General features: G+C 47.2%; 1 protein-coding gene and 1 pseudogene across 2 annotated transcripts in view; one reads left to right on the top strand and one right to left on the bottom strand.

The window, feature by feature from the left end:
- Window positions 1-14,133, top strand: part of Hivep3 (HIVEP zinc finger 3) — a 109,314-nt gene that overhangs the window by 19,359 nt on the left and 75,822 nt on the right. The window lies entirely within an intron of this gene.
- LOC100755372 lies at window positions 8,118-8,955 on the bottom strand (annotated as a pseudogene).

Here is a 14,133-nt window from a genome sequence, read left to right as displayed (position 1 = left end):
GGCCAGATTTGAAACACATTCACACCTCTGTCTGCTGGATTGAACAAGAGTGTGTAGAAGCCTCTGAGTTATTGACTCCCCCTCACCCACTCAGCTGCAGATATCTTTCTTGTGATCCAGAGATGGTCAGGTTACTAGAACTCAGTGTCTACTCATTCTCCTTTGACCATCAGTTCTGTTCAAGGCTCTATGAATGAAGCATTCCTGAATCAAATCACAGGCCACTCAAGCTGGCCCTCAGACACAGCACAGTGAGTCTGCCATGCCCATAGCATCTGAACACACTGTGTTCCACAAGCAGGATAGAGAAGGTAAATGTGGCAGTGTGCCATGGCTCCAACTGAGTCATCACTGCTGACAGAAGGTGGAAGGCCTGGGGCTGAATGGAAGAGTATATGTGAGCTGGGCTGGCCGCAACTCCTGAGGGCATATGAGGTCAGGGCTGTGTAGAGGACATCTATGTGAGCTGGGCTAGCCTGGGCTCACACGGAGCAAGGAGAATGGCAGATAAGAGCCAGGTTTTACAGAGAAGGTTGGCATCCAGGACAGCCTGGCATGTGTGTTAAGAACATCCAAGTGTTTGAATGAATGTGTCATCTGAGTTTCACTAGAGGGTTTGGGCCAGGAGTGGCAGGGTGAAGGGACAGTCTTTGTGGCCACGCAAAGGATGAACTGGGAGGAGGAAGAGTGTTGGTTTCAGTGCAGAGTGGGTGCAGGGGTTCTATCCAGGCAGGCTTAAAGTGCCTCTATTCACATTTATGGGCTCTCATTGAGGCTCTGGGCCAGTGTTCTCAGTGGATGAGGCAATAGAGGGCTTTTCCAGATCCAGCTGGTCAGACACTAACTCCCTCTCCACACATGAGCTATCACAAGCCCAGAGATATTACAAGAACACCCTGCTTTGGTGATCCAACTTGGAAGAAGAGGGAAAATTCAAACTAGAATCATGTTCTAACTGCTTCTGGATGAAGAATAGCAGTCATGGTCAGGGATGGTCAGGAGGGCTGCTCCAGGTGGCAGGTTCCCTGGCTAGGGCAGAAGCTCCCTTGCTCACTGTAAGTTGTGACAGACCCAACATAGCTGAGGTGCTTCCTTGGTCTGAAATCAGAACTTGCTTATTTTGGTTGTGAGCCTAGCCTTTAATGACTGAGCGAGCCATCTCTCCAGCCCCAGAGCTTGCTTATAGATGGTGTCTTATTTAGGGTTGCTATTGCTGTGATAAAATGTCACGACCAAAGGCAACTTGGAGAGGAAAAGTTTATTTAGTTTACACTTCCACATCACTCACTGTTCTAAACTGAAGGAAGTCAGGACAGGAGCTCAAGCAGGGCAGGAACCTGGAGGCAGGAGCTGATACAGAGGCCATGGAGGGGTGCTGCTTACTGGCTTGCTCCTCATGACTTGCTCAGCCTGCTTTCTTATAGAAGCCCAGGGATGGCTCCACCACAGTGAGAAGGCCCTCTCCCATCAACTACTAAGAAAATGCCCTACAGCTGGATCTTATGGAGGCATTTTCTCAACTGGGGTTCCCTCCTTTCAGATCACTCTAGCTTGTGTCGAGCGGACCTGAAACTAGCCAGCACCTTTGGAGGCATGTAATGAACATCCAAGTGTTCAAAAGAATGTGTCACTTGAGGGCCACTAGAGTATTTATGTCAGGGAGTGGCGTGGTGAAGGGAGGCCATGCAAATGTCTGAAGTAATGGAAGCACTCTATTGAAAAAGGTGTCAGTCACAGAGCCACCAGGCAGAACAGGGAAGGGCTACTGCAGCCGAGTGGCTCTGTTTTGTAGCAGCTTCCTTTGGCATGGCCTTCCCTGTTTATGAGACCTGGCGCTGGTTAGGTGAGGAGGGGAATCAGAGCTAAGAGTAGGATCAGCCTGAGCCCTGGGCCAGAGGCCAGGAAGGATCCCTAGAGAGCTTGGTCACCACCACCAGGCTTCCCCTGTGACCTAAAGAGGCTACTGTGCTTGAAGAGAGTCGTCCGTCCTCCAAAATCATGAGCCTCACTTTGCAGTCTATGTAGCGGGTATTGACCAACTATTGAAGTTCCCAATCCCTGTCCCTGGCTTCTGCCTCTGCAGACAGGAGACGTTTGCAGCACCATGGGGGTGCTGGTAATTTTCTCAACAGATTCTGTACTAGCCACTGTTTGATGGCCAGAGGAAAGCATGTCCCCTTCACCTTTGCAGTGGGGGACTCCAGCCAGGGGCAGCAGTGTTTTGTGGAAGTCACTCAGCTGGATCAGTTTACTTCCCTTTGGGGTGTCCCAGGGGCCTCCTGGTGTATTCGGAGAGAGGAAGTGTCCCCTTTGCACTCCTGTGACTGTGCCCCAGGCCTATGGGCCTTCCAGCGAGAGGGGCCTGCCTGTAGATGGCTGGCATGGCAGGGAACAGCTCTCTTGGTCTTGGCCCCAGGATCATTCCTGCTCTTCAGCCTGAACCATCATTCTCTAAGATTTCAGAATGGCTGGTACCCTACCAAATACCATTGCTGGCCCCCTGCTCTTTCCCCACACAGGACCCACAGACCATAACCTCTGTTCTCCTGTCCTGGTGTGGAGCCTGAGGTCTTGTACCCTGCCTTGCTTCTCACTACATGGTGGGATCCATTCACTCAGACTGTGTGTCCCTCTTTTTCTGTCCTCAGCACCAATCAAAGTGTTTCCCTCCAGTGCTCTTTGACTGGGTACTTGTCCTGGCATTCCCTTGCATGTTGATCCTTGTCAGAGACAGAGTCCATGGCTTGTTTGGTCATTCTCTGTGGGGAGGGGGTCCACTTAGTGCACCCTGAGTCTACTGACATTTAAGCAGGGAGCTTTATATCTGGAGAACTCAGATGGGGCCCAGAGAGAATCCCACATCTGACAGCAATGTCAGGCTGTGGTGTAGCCTCCAGGTAGAGATGAGCAGCCAGGGAAAGGGAGAGCACAAACCCTGTGAGCCAGGGGAAGAGATACATGCAGGGAACTGAGGAAGGGCATGGACACTCACGGAATACCACTTACATGCAGGACATATTCCCAGTGTCTCTTCTGGTCCACATGAGGAATCTGAAAGAAGTGGAGTAAGACAGTCATGGTCTTGAAACTGGAGCAGCTCTGCTGTTCTGTGTGAGGCTCTTGGAGGATCAGGCATATTGCCATCCCATATAAAGGAGACTCATCGAACCCTTACCCCAGACTCCAGATACTCCATCCATCCTGTGACACCCCCCACTCATAATCCCTCCCCAGCTACACATGGGCTAACTGACACACAAAGTGGAGGGTTAATAGGGTGGAACTCTCAGCTTTTGAGAGTCCTCATCATGATTGGGGGGGTGCTTTCCAGTTTTTCCATTCCCTGAGAGTCACCCATGTCATCCTAACATGCTCGTTGGTTCACTGGCCTTGGGTGGAATCCTTTCTTTGGTCGGTTGGTGCCTCGGTCTCCCATCTCCAATGAAAAGATGCACAATAGGCAGGCTCTTCTCTTCTGACTCAGGAGGAGAGTGCAGCTCAGAGAGGTTAAGCAATTCAGCCGAGGCTGCAGCTATTAATGGATGAAAGCGGGGACTGAACCCCAGTCATCCTGTTGCCATCAGTGCAGATTCTGGGCTATCCCTCACTACTCTCATAGCCTGTGGCAAGTGAGTTATGCCATTATTGCTCTTAATTCTCCCAGGTGCCCATAGCCTGACACGATCCAGCTACTGATCTTACCAGTGTGTCCGTGTGTCTTGGATTTCCACATCTTCTTATTGACCCACAAGCCACAGTAGTAGAAATAAAAAGAAAAGCTCAAAGATCCATTCCCTGCCCCATACATAGCAAATCCAGCTTCCCCATGTACTGGCACTGCCTGCAATGCCCCCCTCAGCACTCACCTTCATCTTCTCTGAGATTGGGGTGTGAGACTCCAAGCAGAGTCCACAGCTGCCTGACTTCATCCCCGGCTCCTAGAAACACTGAGGGTGCTCCTGCTGCCCCTGGGGTTACTTTGGAACACAGCTACAGCGATGTCAGCCCCAGTGTCCAGCAGAATTGGTCCCTATGCCTGCGTCAGAGGCTGCACTATGGTGCTCTGACTCCACAGGACAGCCCCCAGTGGCTTTCCATAGAGTCCACAAAGGACCTGGTCCTATCCATGCACTGGACTTGTGCAGCCTTGCAGATAAACCCCTGTTCCCACAGGCTCTTCTCAGATCTATTCTCTGCAGACAGAACACATACCTTATCTCCAATTGTGTGTGTGTGTGTGTGTGTGTGTGTGTGTGTGTGTGTGTGTGTGTTGAAATACACCCAAGATTGACTTTACTGTCTTAACCATTTTAAATGTGCAATTCGGGGACATTAAATCCAATCTCTTTGCTGCACACCTGCTACTGCCACCTGTCTCCATAACATTCCCCTTGTCAAACCAGCGATCTAGACCTGTTAACCAGCCACTCTTTCTCTCTACTCCCCACCCCCACCTCTAGCTCTGGTAACCCTATTCCACTGTCTCTCTACATTTTTTATCACTTATAAATTGCAATAGTACAACATGGGACTGAGCTGTGGCTCAGTTGGGAAAGTGCTTGCATGCACATGCCTCTGGGTTCAGTCCCCAATTCCAGCGCTCAGGAGGTAGAGGCAGGACAATTTGAAGTTCATATCCTTGACTACATGGCAAGTTCTAGGCCAGCATGGGCTACATGAGATTCTGTCTCAGAAATACATACATCATACATGCATACATACATATACACAAATAAATGCAAAACTTGCTTATTATTAAAACAAAGGGTCATTATAGAGATAGAGATGTCTGTGAGAAAAAATTCATGTCTCACACCCCACCCACAGTCCAGCCCAGGACATGCTGACAGCTGAGATTTGTCGTCCATGACCTTCTAGGTTCCCAGATGTGAACAGGTATGTGTCTGTGCCTTTGCTATTATTATATCAATAGCACGATGTTCAGAGCCAAGGAGCAGACAGACATACTGAGGCTCACCTCCTACCCTGACCTCTTTGTTTCTCCCAGGTCCATATGGAAAATTGGGGTAGCAGGCAGATGAAGGGAACACCCCTGAAAAGTGTTATTATTCATACCTAATACAGAGTTACCAGGAAGGTCTGTGACTACAGAGTGTGTCTGTCTTTCATCAAGGGAATGTATTTATCTCATGACAGCTAGCTGGATGGATTAATCATTGTTTGCTTACAAAACCAATTTCTGCCAATAGATATGAAGACTGTTTCCTCCACTTTCAGTTGTTGAAGATAGTGCTGTTTAACCCTCCACATATGTGTGTTTGTGAGTGTTGACTTGTGCACATTTGTGTGGTTTTAGGGCCAACATGCATCGTGGTATGGATGGAAGTTTCCGTTCCACCAGGTCCCACAGCCCAAATAAACACACAGATGCTTATATTAATTATAAACTTAGGCCAATGGCTTAGGCTTCTATTAGTTAGCTCTCTCTCTTAATTATTAATCCATTTCTATTAACCACATGGCCTTGGCTTACCGGTAATGCCCAGATCTTTTGCTCTCTTGGCAGCTACATGTTATCTCTCTTGCGACTCATTCTCTGCATTCACCTAGTCTGGTAGCCCTGCCTATACTTTCTCCCTGGCTACATCCTGCCTGTCCATTGGCCAAAGCAGCTTTATTCATCAACCAAAAAGAGAAACATATATTCACAGCATACAGAAGGACTTCACCCATCATTGTGGTATATATGTCAAGAGGTTCCCCTGACCATTACCTTCCAGCTGTATCTGACACATGTCCGTTGACTCCATGTCTCCAACACCTGATGGTGACCATCATTTTCTTCACTGCCAACCGAGGAAAAGTAATAGTGACAATTAGCCTGCATCTGTGGTTGTTACTGAAGCTAACATATTTGCATGTTTTATTGGTCATTTTTACTTTCTTAAATCTGTTCATTTCTTCTCCCCAGTTTATTTCCTGTTTTACTTATTTTATTGAAAGTACTTGTTATATATTATAGATCATGATCCTTTTTATGTAGTTGGTATTTTCTTTGGGCCATCAACCAGCTCCCAAAGACATGGAGACTTATTATTAATTATAAATGCTCGGCCTTAGCTTAGGCTTTTCCCACTAGCTTTTTTTTTTTTTTTAACTTAACCTGTTTCTATTCATCTACATTTTGCCTCAGGGCTTTTTACCTTTCATTCTGTATGTCCTACTTTCCTGCTTCCTCCATGTCTCTGGCGTCTCCCTGGCATCTCTTTTTTCTTTCTCCCCCAAGCCTAAATTCCTTTTCCTTCTTATTATCCCTGTCCTGCAGCTCTGCCTATACCTCGTCCCTCACTATTGGCCAGTCAGCTTTTTATTAGATTAATAAGGTGCATTAGGCAGACAAGGCAAAACAGCAACACATCTTTACAGAGTTAAACAAGTGCAACACAACTTTACCTAGTTAAACCAATATCTTCGAACATAAGCAAATGCAACAAATCTTTCCATAGTTAAACCAATATTCTTCAACACTTTTGTGTACTGCCAAATATCTCAGTGCCTATTTTGTTACCAAGCATTCCATCTCAAAATAAGGAACATGTCTGACAAAAGGAGTTATGTCAATGGAGTAAATAATGAGGATTTAAGCTTTCTTTTCTCCAGAATTATAGGAATCAAACCTTAAGAATTCAAAAATTAAAAAAAATCTACAAATATTTTAAAACTGTTACTTTATTTTCCTTTCTAAAACATCAATGGGGAGGTCTCCTGTTGCATAGGTTACTTGATTTTTTTTTGTGTAGTCAAAACGCTAAAGTCCAACTCAGGCTTTGAAAGCTGCTATCCAACAATGTTGCACTAATGTTACAAAAGCCCTGACGTTTTGCACAGGTTTGCTTGTATGTTGCGTCTATTTGAATGGGATTTCAGATAGGGCCCCACTGTGTATCCCAAAATGACCTCAAATTCGGGACCTTCCTGCCTCAGCCTCCCCAGTGCTTGGGTTGCACACACATGCCTCCATGCCTGGTGTCTTGGTTTTTGGTCAACTGGAGTTATGCAGGAAGAGGAACCTCAGCTGAGAAAATTCCTCCACCAAATTGCCTGTGGGCAAGTCTGGAATGCATTTTCTTGATTAATGATTGAAGTGTGAGCGTTCAGTCCACAGGGTTGTGCCATCCCCGGGCAGGAAGTCCTGAGTTGTATAAGAAAGCAGGCTGAGCAAGCCATGGTGAAGAAGCCAATAAGCAGTGTTCCTCCATGGCTTCTGCATCAGTTCCTGTCTTCAGGTTCCTGCCCTGACTTCCTCAGAGATGAAGTGTGATCTGAGAGTTGTAAGATTATATAAACCCTTTCCTCTCCATGTTAATTTGGCCACAGTGTTTATCACAGACTTAGAACCCTACCCAGGACACTTGCCTAGTTTATATCTTCAATCAGTGCCATCATCTAGGCATGCATGGTGGGTGAACCCTGCCTAAAGGAGCCTTTCCCACTTGCCCTCAGGTGCAATTCTACCGTTTGTTTTTCTCCAGGCGCTCACCACCACGCACCATTCCATCTGTTTGTTGTTCTCATCTGGCTGGATGCTCAGCTCCAGGAAGGCCAGCTCCCTCTCTGTTTTCTGATGTTTCTATGTTACTATCTGTATGGAGCTCACTGGCCTAGAATAGTGCCTGACACATCACGGACACTTCAGAGTACCTAGTGAGCAAGGGGACACACAGTCCACTGTCCCTTTATTTGAATACCCCACCCTTGCTCTGGCAATTGAGAATCTACTCTTTGACAGCCCGTTCAGCCTCTCCTGTAGTTATTGGTTGGTTCAGTGTTTCTCCCTTTCCTCCCGGTTTTGTGTATAATAATCATTTCCTAGAAAGGTTTCAAATGCACCATTGATGTAAAAAGCTGAATCCCGATGATCGTACATTGTCAAAGTTTGCATGCATGCTTCCCTTTCTCAATGCTCTGACTTTGTTTCTTACTCCTGGTCTCATCTGTTGGTGGCAATCACGGGTGTTCAAGGTGTAAGGGCACAGACGTGGCATTGCATTGGAGGTGGTGGTGTCAGCTTCAGTTGCTTGTTCATTCATTTTTATTTTGGACTTTACTCATTTTGTTCTTCTGGGCTATTTTGGTTGGTTGCTTTTTTTAAATGTAAGATAAGTTTGTATTTATGTACAGAAAACTTAGCAGTGAGTGTACATTTAACCCAGTTTAGTAGCGAGTTCTTTGGCCTTTGCCTTTTCTAGCTTAGCAATTCGAGCCACAGATTTAGGACCCAGGGCATTGCCTCCCCAGTGGCGGTGGATTGCATCATATCTGTTGTTTCAACTGGTCCTAATAGCTTCCACCAGCTTAGCCAGAGCACCCTTGTCTTCCGAGTTAACCTGTGTGAAGGCAATGTTGGTACATGTTTTCCTGTGGACCAGTCATCCCAACCTGGCTTTTCCCTTGATGATGCAGTAGGGGACCCCCATCTTCCGACACAGGGCAGGCAGGAAGACCACCAACTCAATGGGGTCTACATCGTGGGTGATTACCACCAGCTGAGCCTTCTAGTTCTCCACCAAGGTGGTGACTGTATTGACTCCTGCTCGAAGAACGGGTGGCCTCTTGGTTGGGACATCCTCATTGCCAGCAGCCTTCTTCTCAGCATGTGCCATCAGCTTTTGCTTCTCCTGCTTTGTCTCTGGCTTGTACTTGTGGGCAAGCTTGAGCAGCTGGGTAGCTGTTTACCTGTCTAGGGCCTGGGTGAACTGCTTAATGGCAGGAGGTACTTTAAGCAGCTTATAGAGGCCATCCCTTTGCTGCTGCAGCCGAATGTAATGGGGCCATTTGACGAAGCGAGTGAGATCTCTCTTGGGCTGCCTAATGCCGAAGTTCTTAGGTCTTTTCTCAAACAAAGGATTCACCACCTTTTTGGCCTCCTGTTTCTTCACGACAGCGGGGGGCCGGGGCCACCTTCTTCCCCTTGGCCTTCTTTCCCTTGGGCATCTTGCTTGGCTGGAGAAGAGAGAGCACTTTTTTTTTTAATACAAGAGATGAAATCCAAGGACTCCCAAACCCTAGGCAAACACTGCCACTGAGCTACAATCCCAACCCCTAGTCTTTTTTTTTTAATTATTATTATATTTTGAGATAGTGCCCTGCTGAGTCACCCAGGCTGGTCTCAAATACCCCCCTGCCTCATCCCCTTGAATGTCTGGGATTCCTGGTGTATGCCTGAACTGGTGTCACTTTGTTCCCTCTCCTCTCATCACAGAATCGTGGGAGGCTTGTTTTCCCTCTGAGTGCAGCATTGCCTGTGCCCACAGCTTTCCAAACAGTAAGCTTCCCTCCTTCCAGTTCCCCACCATTTCTGTCTTGAAGTCCCCTTTATTCAAGTCATTTAGAAAGTGTCTTGGCACTGCCACGTGCCCCACTGATTTGGTGTTTTGGGTTTCACTGCAAAGATTTCTGGCAATTGCCCTGAGAGCTGCTCTCGGGGTCTGCACTACTTGCATGCTTTAGAGGCAGATCATTTTCTTGTCATTTAGTGTGAGGATGTACAAACAAGAGACCTTTTTATATGTGTCTGGGGTGTGTGTGTAAAGTGAAGCTTACAGACTCCCTGTCTACATGGGCTTCTTTACAGGTTCTGTGTCCTGCCCACACTGACTGGTGACACCCAGGACATTCACCCTTCCTCCCCGTAGTTCTTTGTTTTGTTTTCAAGACAGGGTCTCATGATGTAATTCAGGCTGGACTTGAACTCACAATCCCCTCGCCTCAGCTTCCCTGGGGCTGGGATCACATGACACCCCTGCTTGCCCTGTGGTTCTAAGATTATACTATCTCCTTCATTTTATTCAGGGTGAAGGTCAAGCTTGTAGTCTGTGGCTTCTTGTGGAAAGAGGCCTCGAGAAACACAGAACATTGCACTTTTCCCTGCCCAGTGTTTGTGTTTCATTCTGCATTGTAACTACCAGGGCTATTAAACGTCTTGCTTGTCTAACCATTTCCCCCATTTCATAGATTTCCTTCATCAGTTTAAGGGTATTATTTCCAGATATATGACTGGGTCTATATTCTCTTTTACCATCCTGGTCTCTCAACTTAGAATAAGATAATTGAATTTATTTGCATTATTGAATTCATTAATACGCTTGGCTCTCTTTCACCATCGTACTTCATGTCTCTCGGTGTTATCCTTTTTCCTTTGTGACTAACTTTGGCTTTCCCGATTCTTGATACATTGCTTGAATAATCTTTGTTCCTGCTTTCTCTCTCATACCCGGTGGTTAAGAAGGCTTTCATTTTACCTTTAGAAATAGTTACCCTGAAATGAAACTTTTGTGTGTTCATATCTAGAAGTAAGTTTCTAATTTCCAGCAATGTGTCCCCATCCTGACAGACATTTGTCCAGGTGATATTGGACAACCTCTGCTTGTATTGTTCTTGTTTCCTGTTCTTCCTTTCTTTTCCTTTCTTGAATGACTTATTCTGCTCTCTCTCTCTCTCTCTCTCTCTCTCTCTCTCTCTCTCTCTCTCTATCTTTCTCTCTCTCTCTGTTTTGGTGGAGTAATTCCTTGGATGACTTTTTAAGAACAGATAGGTGGGTGGCCTCTTATTTAAGTATTTCTCTCTTTCTATTTGAGCCTTGACTGAGCAATGGATCTCAGGGATTTTATTACCTCTTTTCCCCTCAAGCCTTGAGGTTTCATCCCTGTTACCCACTAGCAGGAGATATCAAATCCAGTGTGTGCAGGTTTCGTTTTGTCAACTGGACATGATCTTGAGTCATATTGGAAGAGGGACCTCGAATGAGGAATTTCCTGGTTCAGATGAACCTATGTTCATGTCTGTGAGAGATTGTCTTGATTGATGATGAATGCAGGAGGGCCCACCCCACTGTGAGTGACACCCTCCCTAGGCAAGGAAGTCCGGGCTGTATGAGAAATGCTAAGCACAAGACAGAGATCAAGCTCGTAAGAAGTTTTCTGCTCCATATTTCTGCCTTCAGCTTCTTGCCTTGAGGTCCTGCCCTGGCTGCCCTCAATGATAAACCACGACCTGTAAGTCTAAGATAAAATAAACACTTTCTTCCTCAAGTTGCCTTGGTCAGAGTGTTTTATTATAGCAATAGAAAGCAAACCAGGACATGTATCAATGCAGTGTTCAACATTTCTTATAGAGACTTTGAAATGTTAGCCTTTCAAATCTTTCTAGATAGTGTTAATCAAAGCTGAAGTGCTCTCTGACCTGAGAAGGGAGCATAGCGGCTCCATGAACCCCAGGTGTGTCTGGAGTAGGGAGGGTTGGCTCTGCTAAGGAGTAAAAGTTCTTTTTCCATGGGTATTGGCTCAAGATTGTGTATGGACTGTCATACCACAGTCTGTGACTGGTGGAAATAGCAGACATAGAGTGTTGAGGCAAGACAAGGGAACCACAGGATCGTATTGCATAAGCATCTGAGGAGAGGGTGGTATCTTTTGGGAGTTTCTTAATGTCTGTCATGCCATCCAGAGCTACTGGCTGAAAGTGTACAGGGCAGAGGTAGGTTGCCTCGGCTTCTGTTGCTTGCCTCCTGCCCACATTGGTCTCCTGGGGACTCAGAGGATCCCTTTATCCCAAGATTATCATTCCCAGTCTAAGCTGGTTTCCTGGGCTTGGGATGGCCCTTTTCCATGCCTGCCTGGAGCCATCAGCAGGTGTGAAAGGGCTTTCTGTGCTCCCCACTCCTCTGAGTCCTCAGGGTTGCTGGCAGCTGATACGACTGGGGATCCGTTCCAATTTGTATAGTCTCTTTTTTGTTTCAGTGGCATTTGGGGGGACAAGAGGCAGACCAGTGGGCCCTCTTTGTCATCTAGAAACTTGGGGATTGGGGATGACATTTTCAGGTGACTAGTATACAGCTGTAGCTGGGCAGCTACTGTGGAATACTTGGAGTGACTTGTGGCAGGATGAAAATAGCCTCCGTGCTTCTGCCCATCCTATCTCTTCCACAAGCCATGGCCCTCATCCCAAGCACATTAACTCATTAATCAAAACCATTCCATAACCTCATTCCACTCAAATCCTACCCCTCCTCTAGCAAACCTCTTTTCCTTAACCCCGCTGACTCCTACCTTAGTCATCATTTCTCAGTGTGTAGGCTCTTGACTGGCCCTCATGCAGGAAGGGGGTTGGAGGTGTCTGTTTGAAACATTCTTTCCTACATCCAGACACCATCAGAGTCAACTCCACTGTGGTTCCTTTGAAAACAAGGACCAAATCTTGTGCAATTTCTGTCTTTGGCAACTGCCAGCCACCTGAACCCAACATGGGCACTCCATGAGCATCTGTTGTGTGAATGAACGACCATGTTGGGCTCTAAAAAGAATTGTCACACACTGGCTATGCGAGATGCCTGCTAGGGACTGCATGTGATTCAGAGGAAGCCTGAGTGAACACACTCCATCTGGAAGCACTCTCAGCTCTTGGTATCTGCACAGTGGACACTTGCTTATTTCAAGAGAAATGTAGCATGCGTGCATTGGACCTTGTGGGCAGTGGAACTCATGTCCAGTGTGGTGGGAACTGGCTGAGTGGGCTGATAATCAGGACAAGCAGACATGCTGTGGGGGAGAGACACAAGGGCTTAGAGGCGGGCCTGCTGTGTGTGTGTGTGTGTGTGTGTGTGTGTGTGTTTTGGGATCTTAGTGGGAGGAATCAGGTACCCCCCCTTTTTTTGTAATACTTGCAGTGGATTGGGAGGTTAGACTTGGAGGTGATGGGAAATGGTGGAATTGTGAAAAGTCTAGATGGTTCCATTGGCAGACTCAGGAGCCACAGAGCCAGTCCTCTCTACTGTGTGGTGGTGAAATGCCACTCTGTGGAGTTGAACAGCAGCAGGTGTGGTGGGAGGGGACATTGAGGACCTCAGGTGACCTCTGTTCTGTAGCAATCAGCCCTGTGGAGTGGTTGCCAAGGACTGAGCTCTTACAAAGCATGGTGCCGAGAGTGAGCAAGGGGACAATGCCGCAGGCCTATGTGCAGGTTACTCCATGTTACTATGCTCCACTCTGGGACAAAGTCCGTGGCAATTATGTGGGTTGTGCCACGTGCCAGGCATTGTTCTCAGCACTTCATGCACAGTGACTCATGAAAGCCCAGGAAGCCCTCACTGTCTTCGGTCTCCTTTTCACACAGTGACCTCCCATGCCACAAAGGTCATAAGGACTTGAACCTAGGGTATTATGGCCTGAGACCAAATTCTCAGATACCACACCATACCGCCAGAAGCAGATAAACTAGACAGCCCAATGAGCATGGTAGCAAGAACATGCTATGTAGCACACAGCTAAACAACTCAGGTTTTCTGGGTCAGGGGGCACTTTCCTCTGTAGTTTCTTGTTTGAGTGTCACAACAGCCAGCTAAGCGGGTGCCTGAGTGGCAGAGCTTGCACATCCTTCCATTTGCTCAGTAACCACTATGGAGCTCCTGTCTTGCCCCAGGCTTCCCTTGGCCTGAACACTGGGTTTTGCTTAGTGACTTGGGAACCACAATGTATTCCCACACCTCCTGTCTCCCCAGTCCTTACCCCTGTCTGAAGACCTTGCAGGCACCGTTACAAGTCATGTTAGTTTTCTTGCTGGTTAGCAGACCCCTCAAGTTTAGTGATTGCAGACCATACCCATGTGCCAGCTTGCTTCTGTAGATCCCTAGACTATAGCCCCGCCACCCTGAATGCACTTACTCCCATCTGCAGTAGCTCAGGCTGCGTGGGGTGTGGGTAAACTGAGAACTCAACTCTGCTCCAGAGAGTGTTAACACTTTCCCAGTATCACTCCTGTGTTGATGCAACCTGATTCCCTGTAGTTGGAGGACTGAGGTTCTGTTTTCTTGCTAGGTTTCAGCTTCATGGTCATTCTAGGCGACCATGCTCATAGATCCTTCACACATGGCCCTTCTACCTTCAAACCAGGAGGAATTCATAGAGTCTGCCTGATGCCAGTCTCTCTAACTTCCTCATCTAGAACCAAACAGAAAACTCTACCCTGAAACTAGAGTTCCCTCAAGCCTATTGAAGGTCAAGGGTGCCCTGTCACAGACCCCACTCACCTGTCGTGGTCCCAAGACTGCACTCCAGGCATCTGGAGACCTTGAAGTCCACCAGGAACTGTGATCACCTGATTGGCAAAGAATGAGGC

The sequence above is a fragment of the Cricetulus griseus genome, chromosome 2 (assembly GCF_003668045.3).
Source record: "Cricetulus griseus strain 17A/GY chromosome 2, alternate assembly CriGri-PICRH-1.0, whole genome shotgun sequence".
NCBI lineage: Eukaryota > Metazoa > Chordata > Mammalia > Rodentia > Cricetidae > Cricetulus > Cricetulus griseus.
The sequence above is the reverse complement of the archived record's forward strand: the minus strand, read 5'-3'. Positions and strand labels throughout refer to the sequence as shown.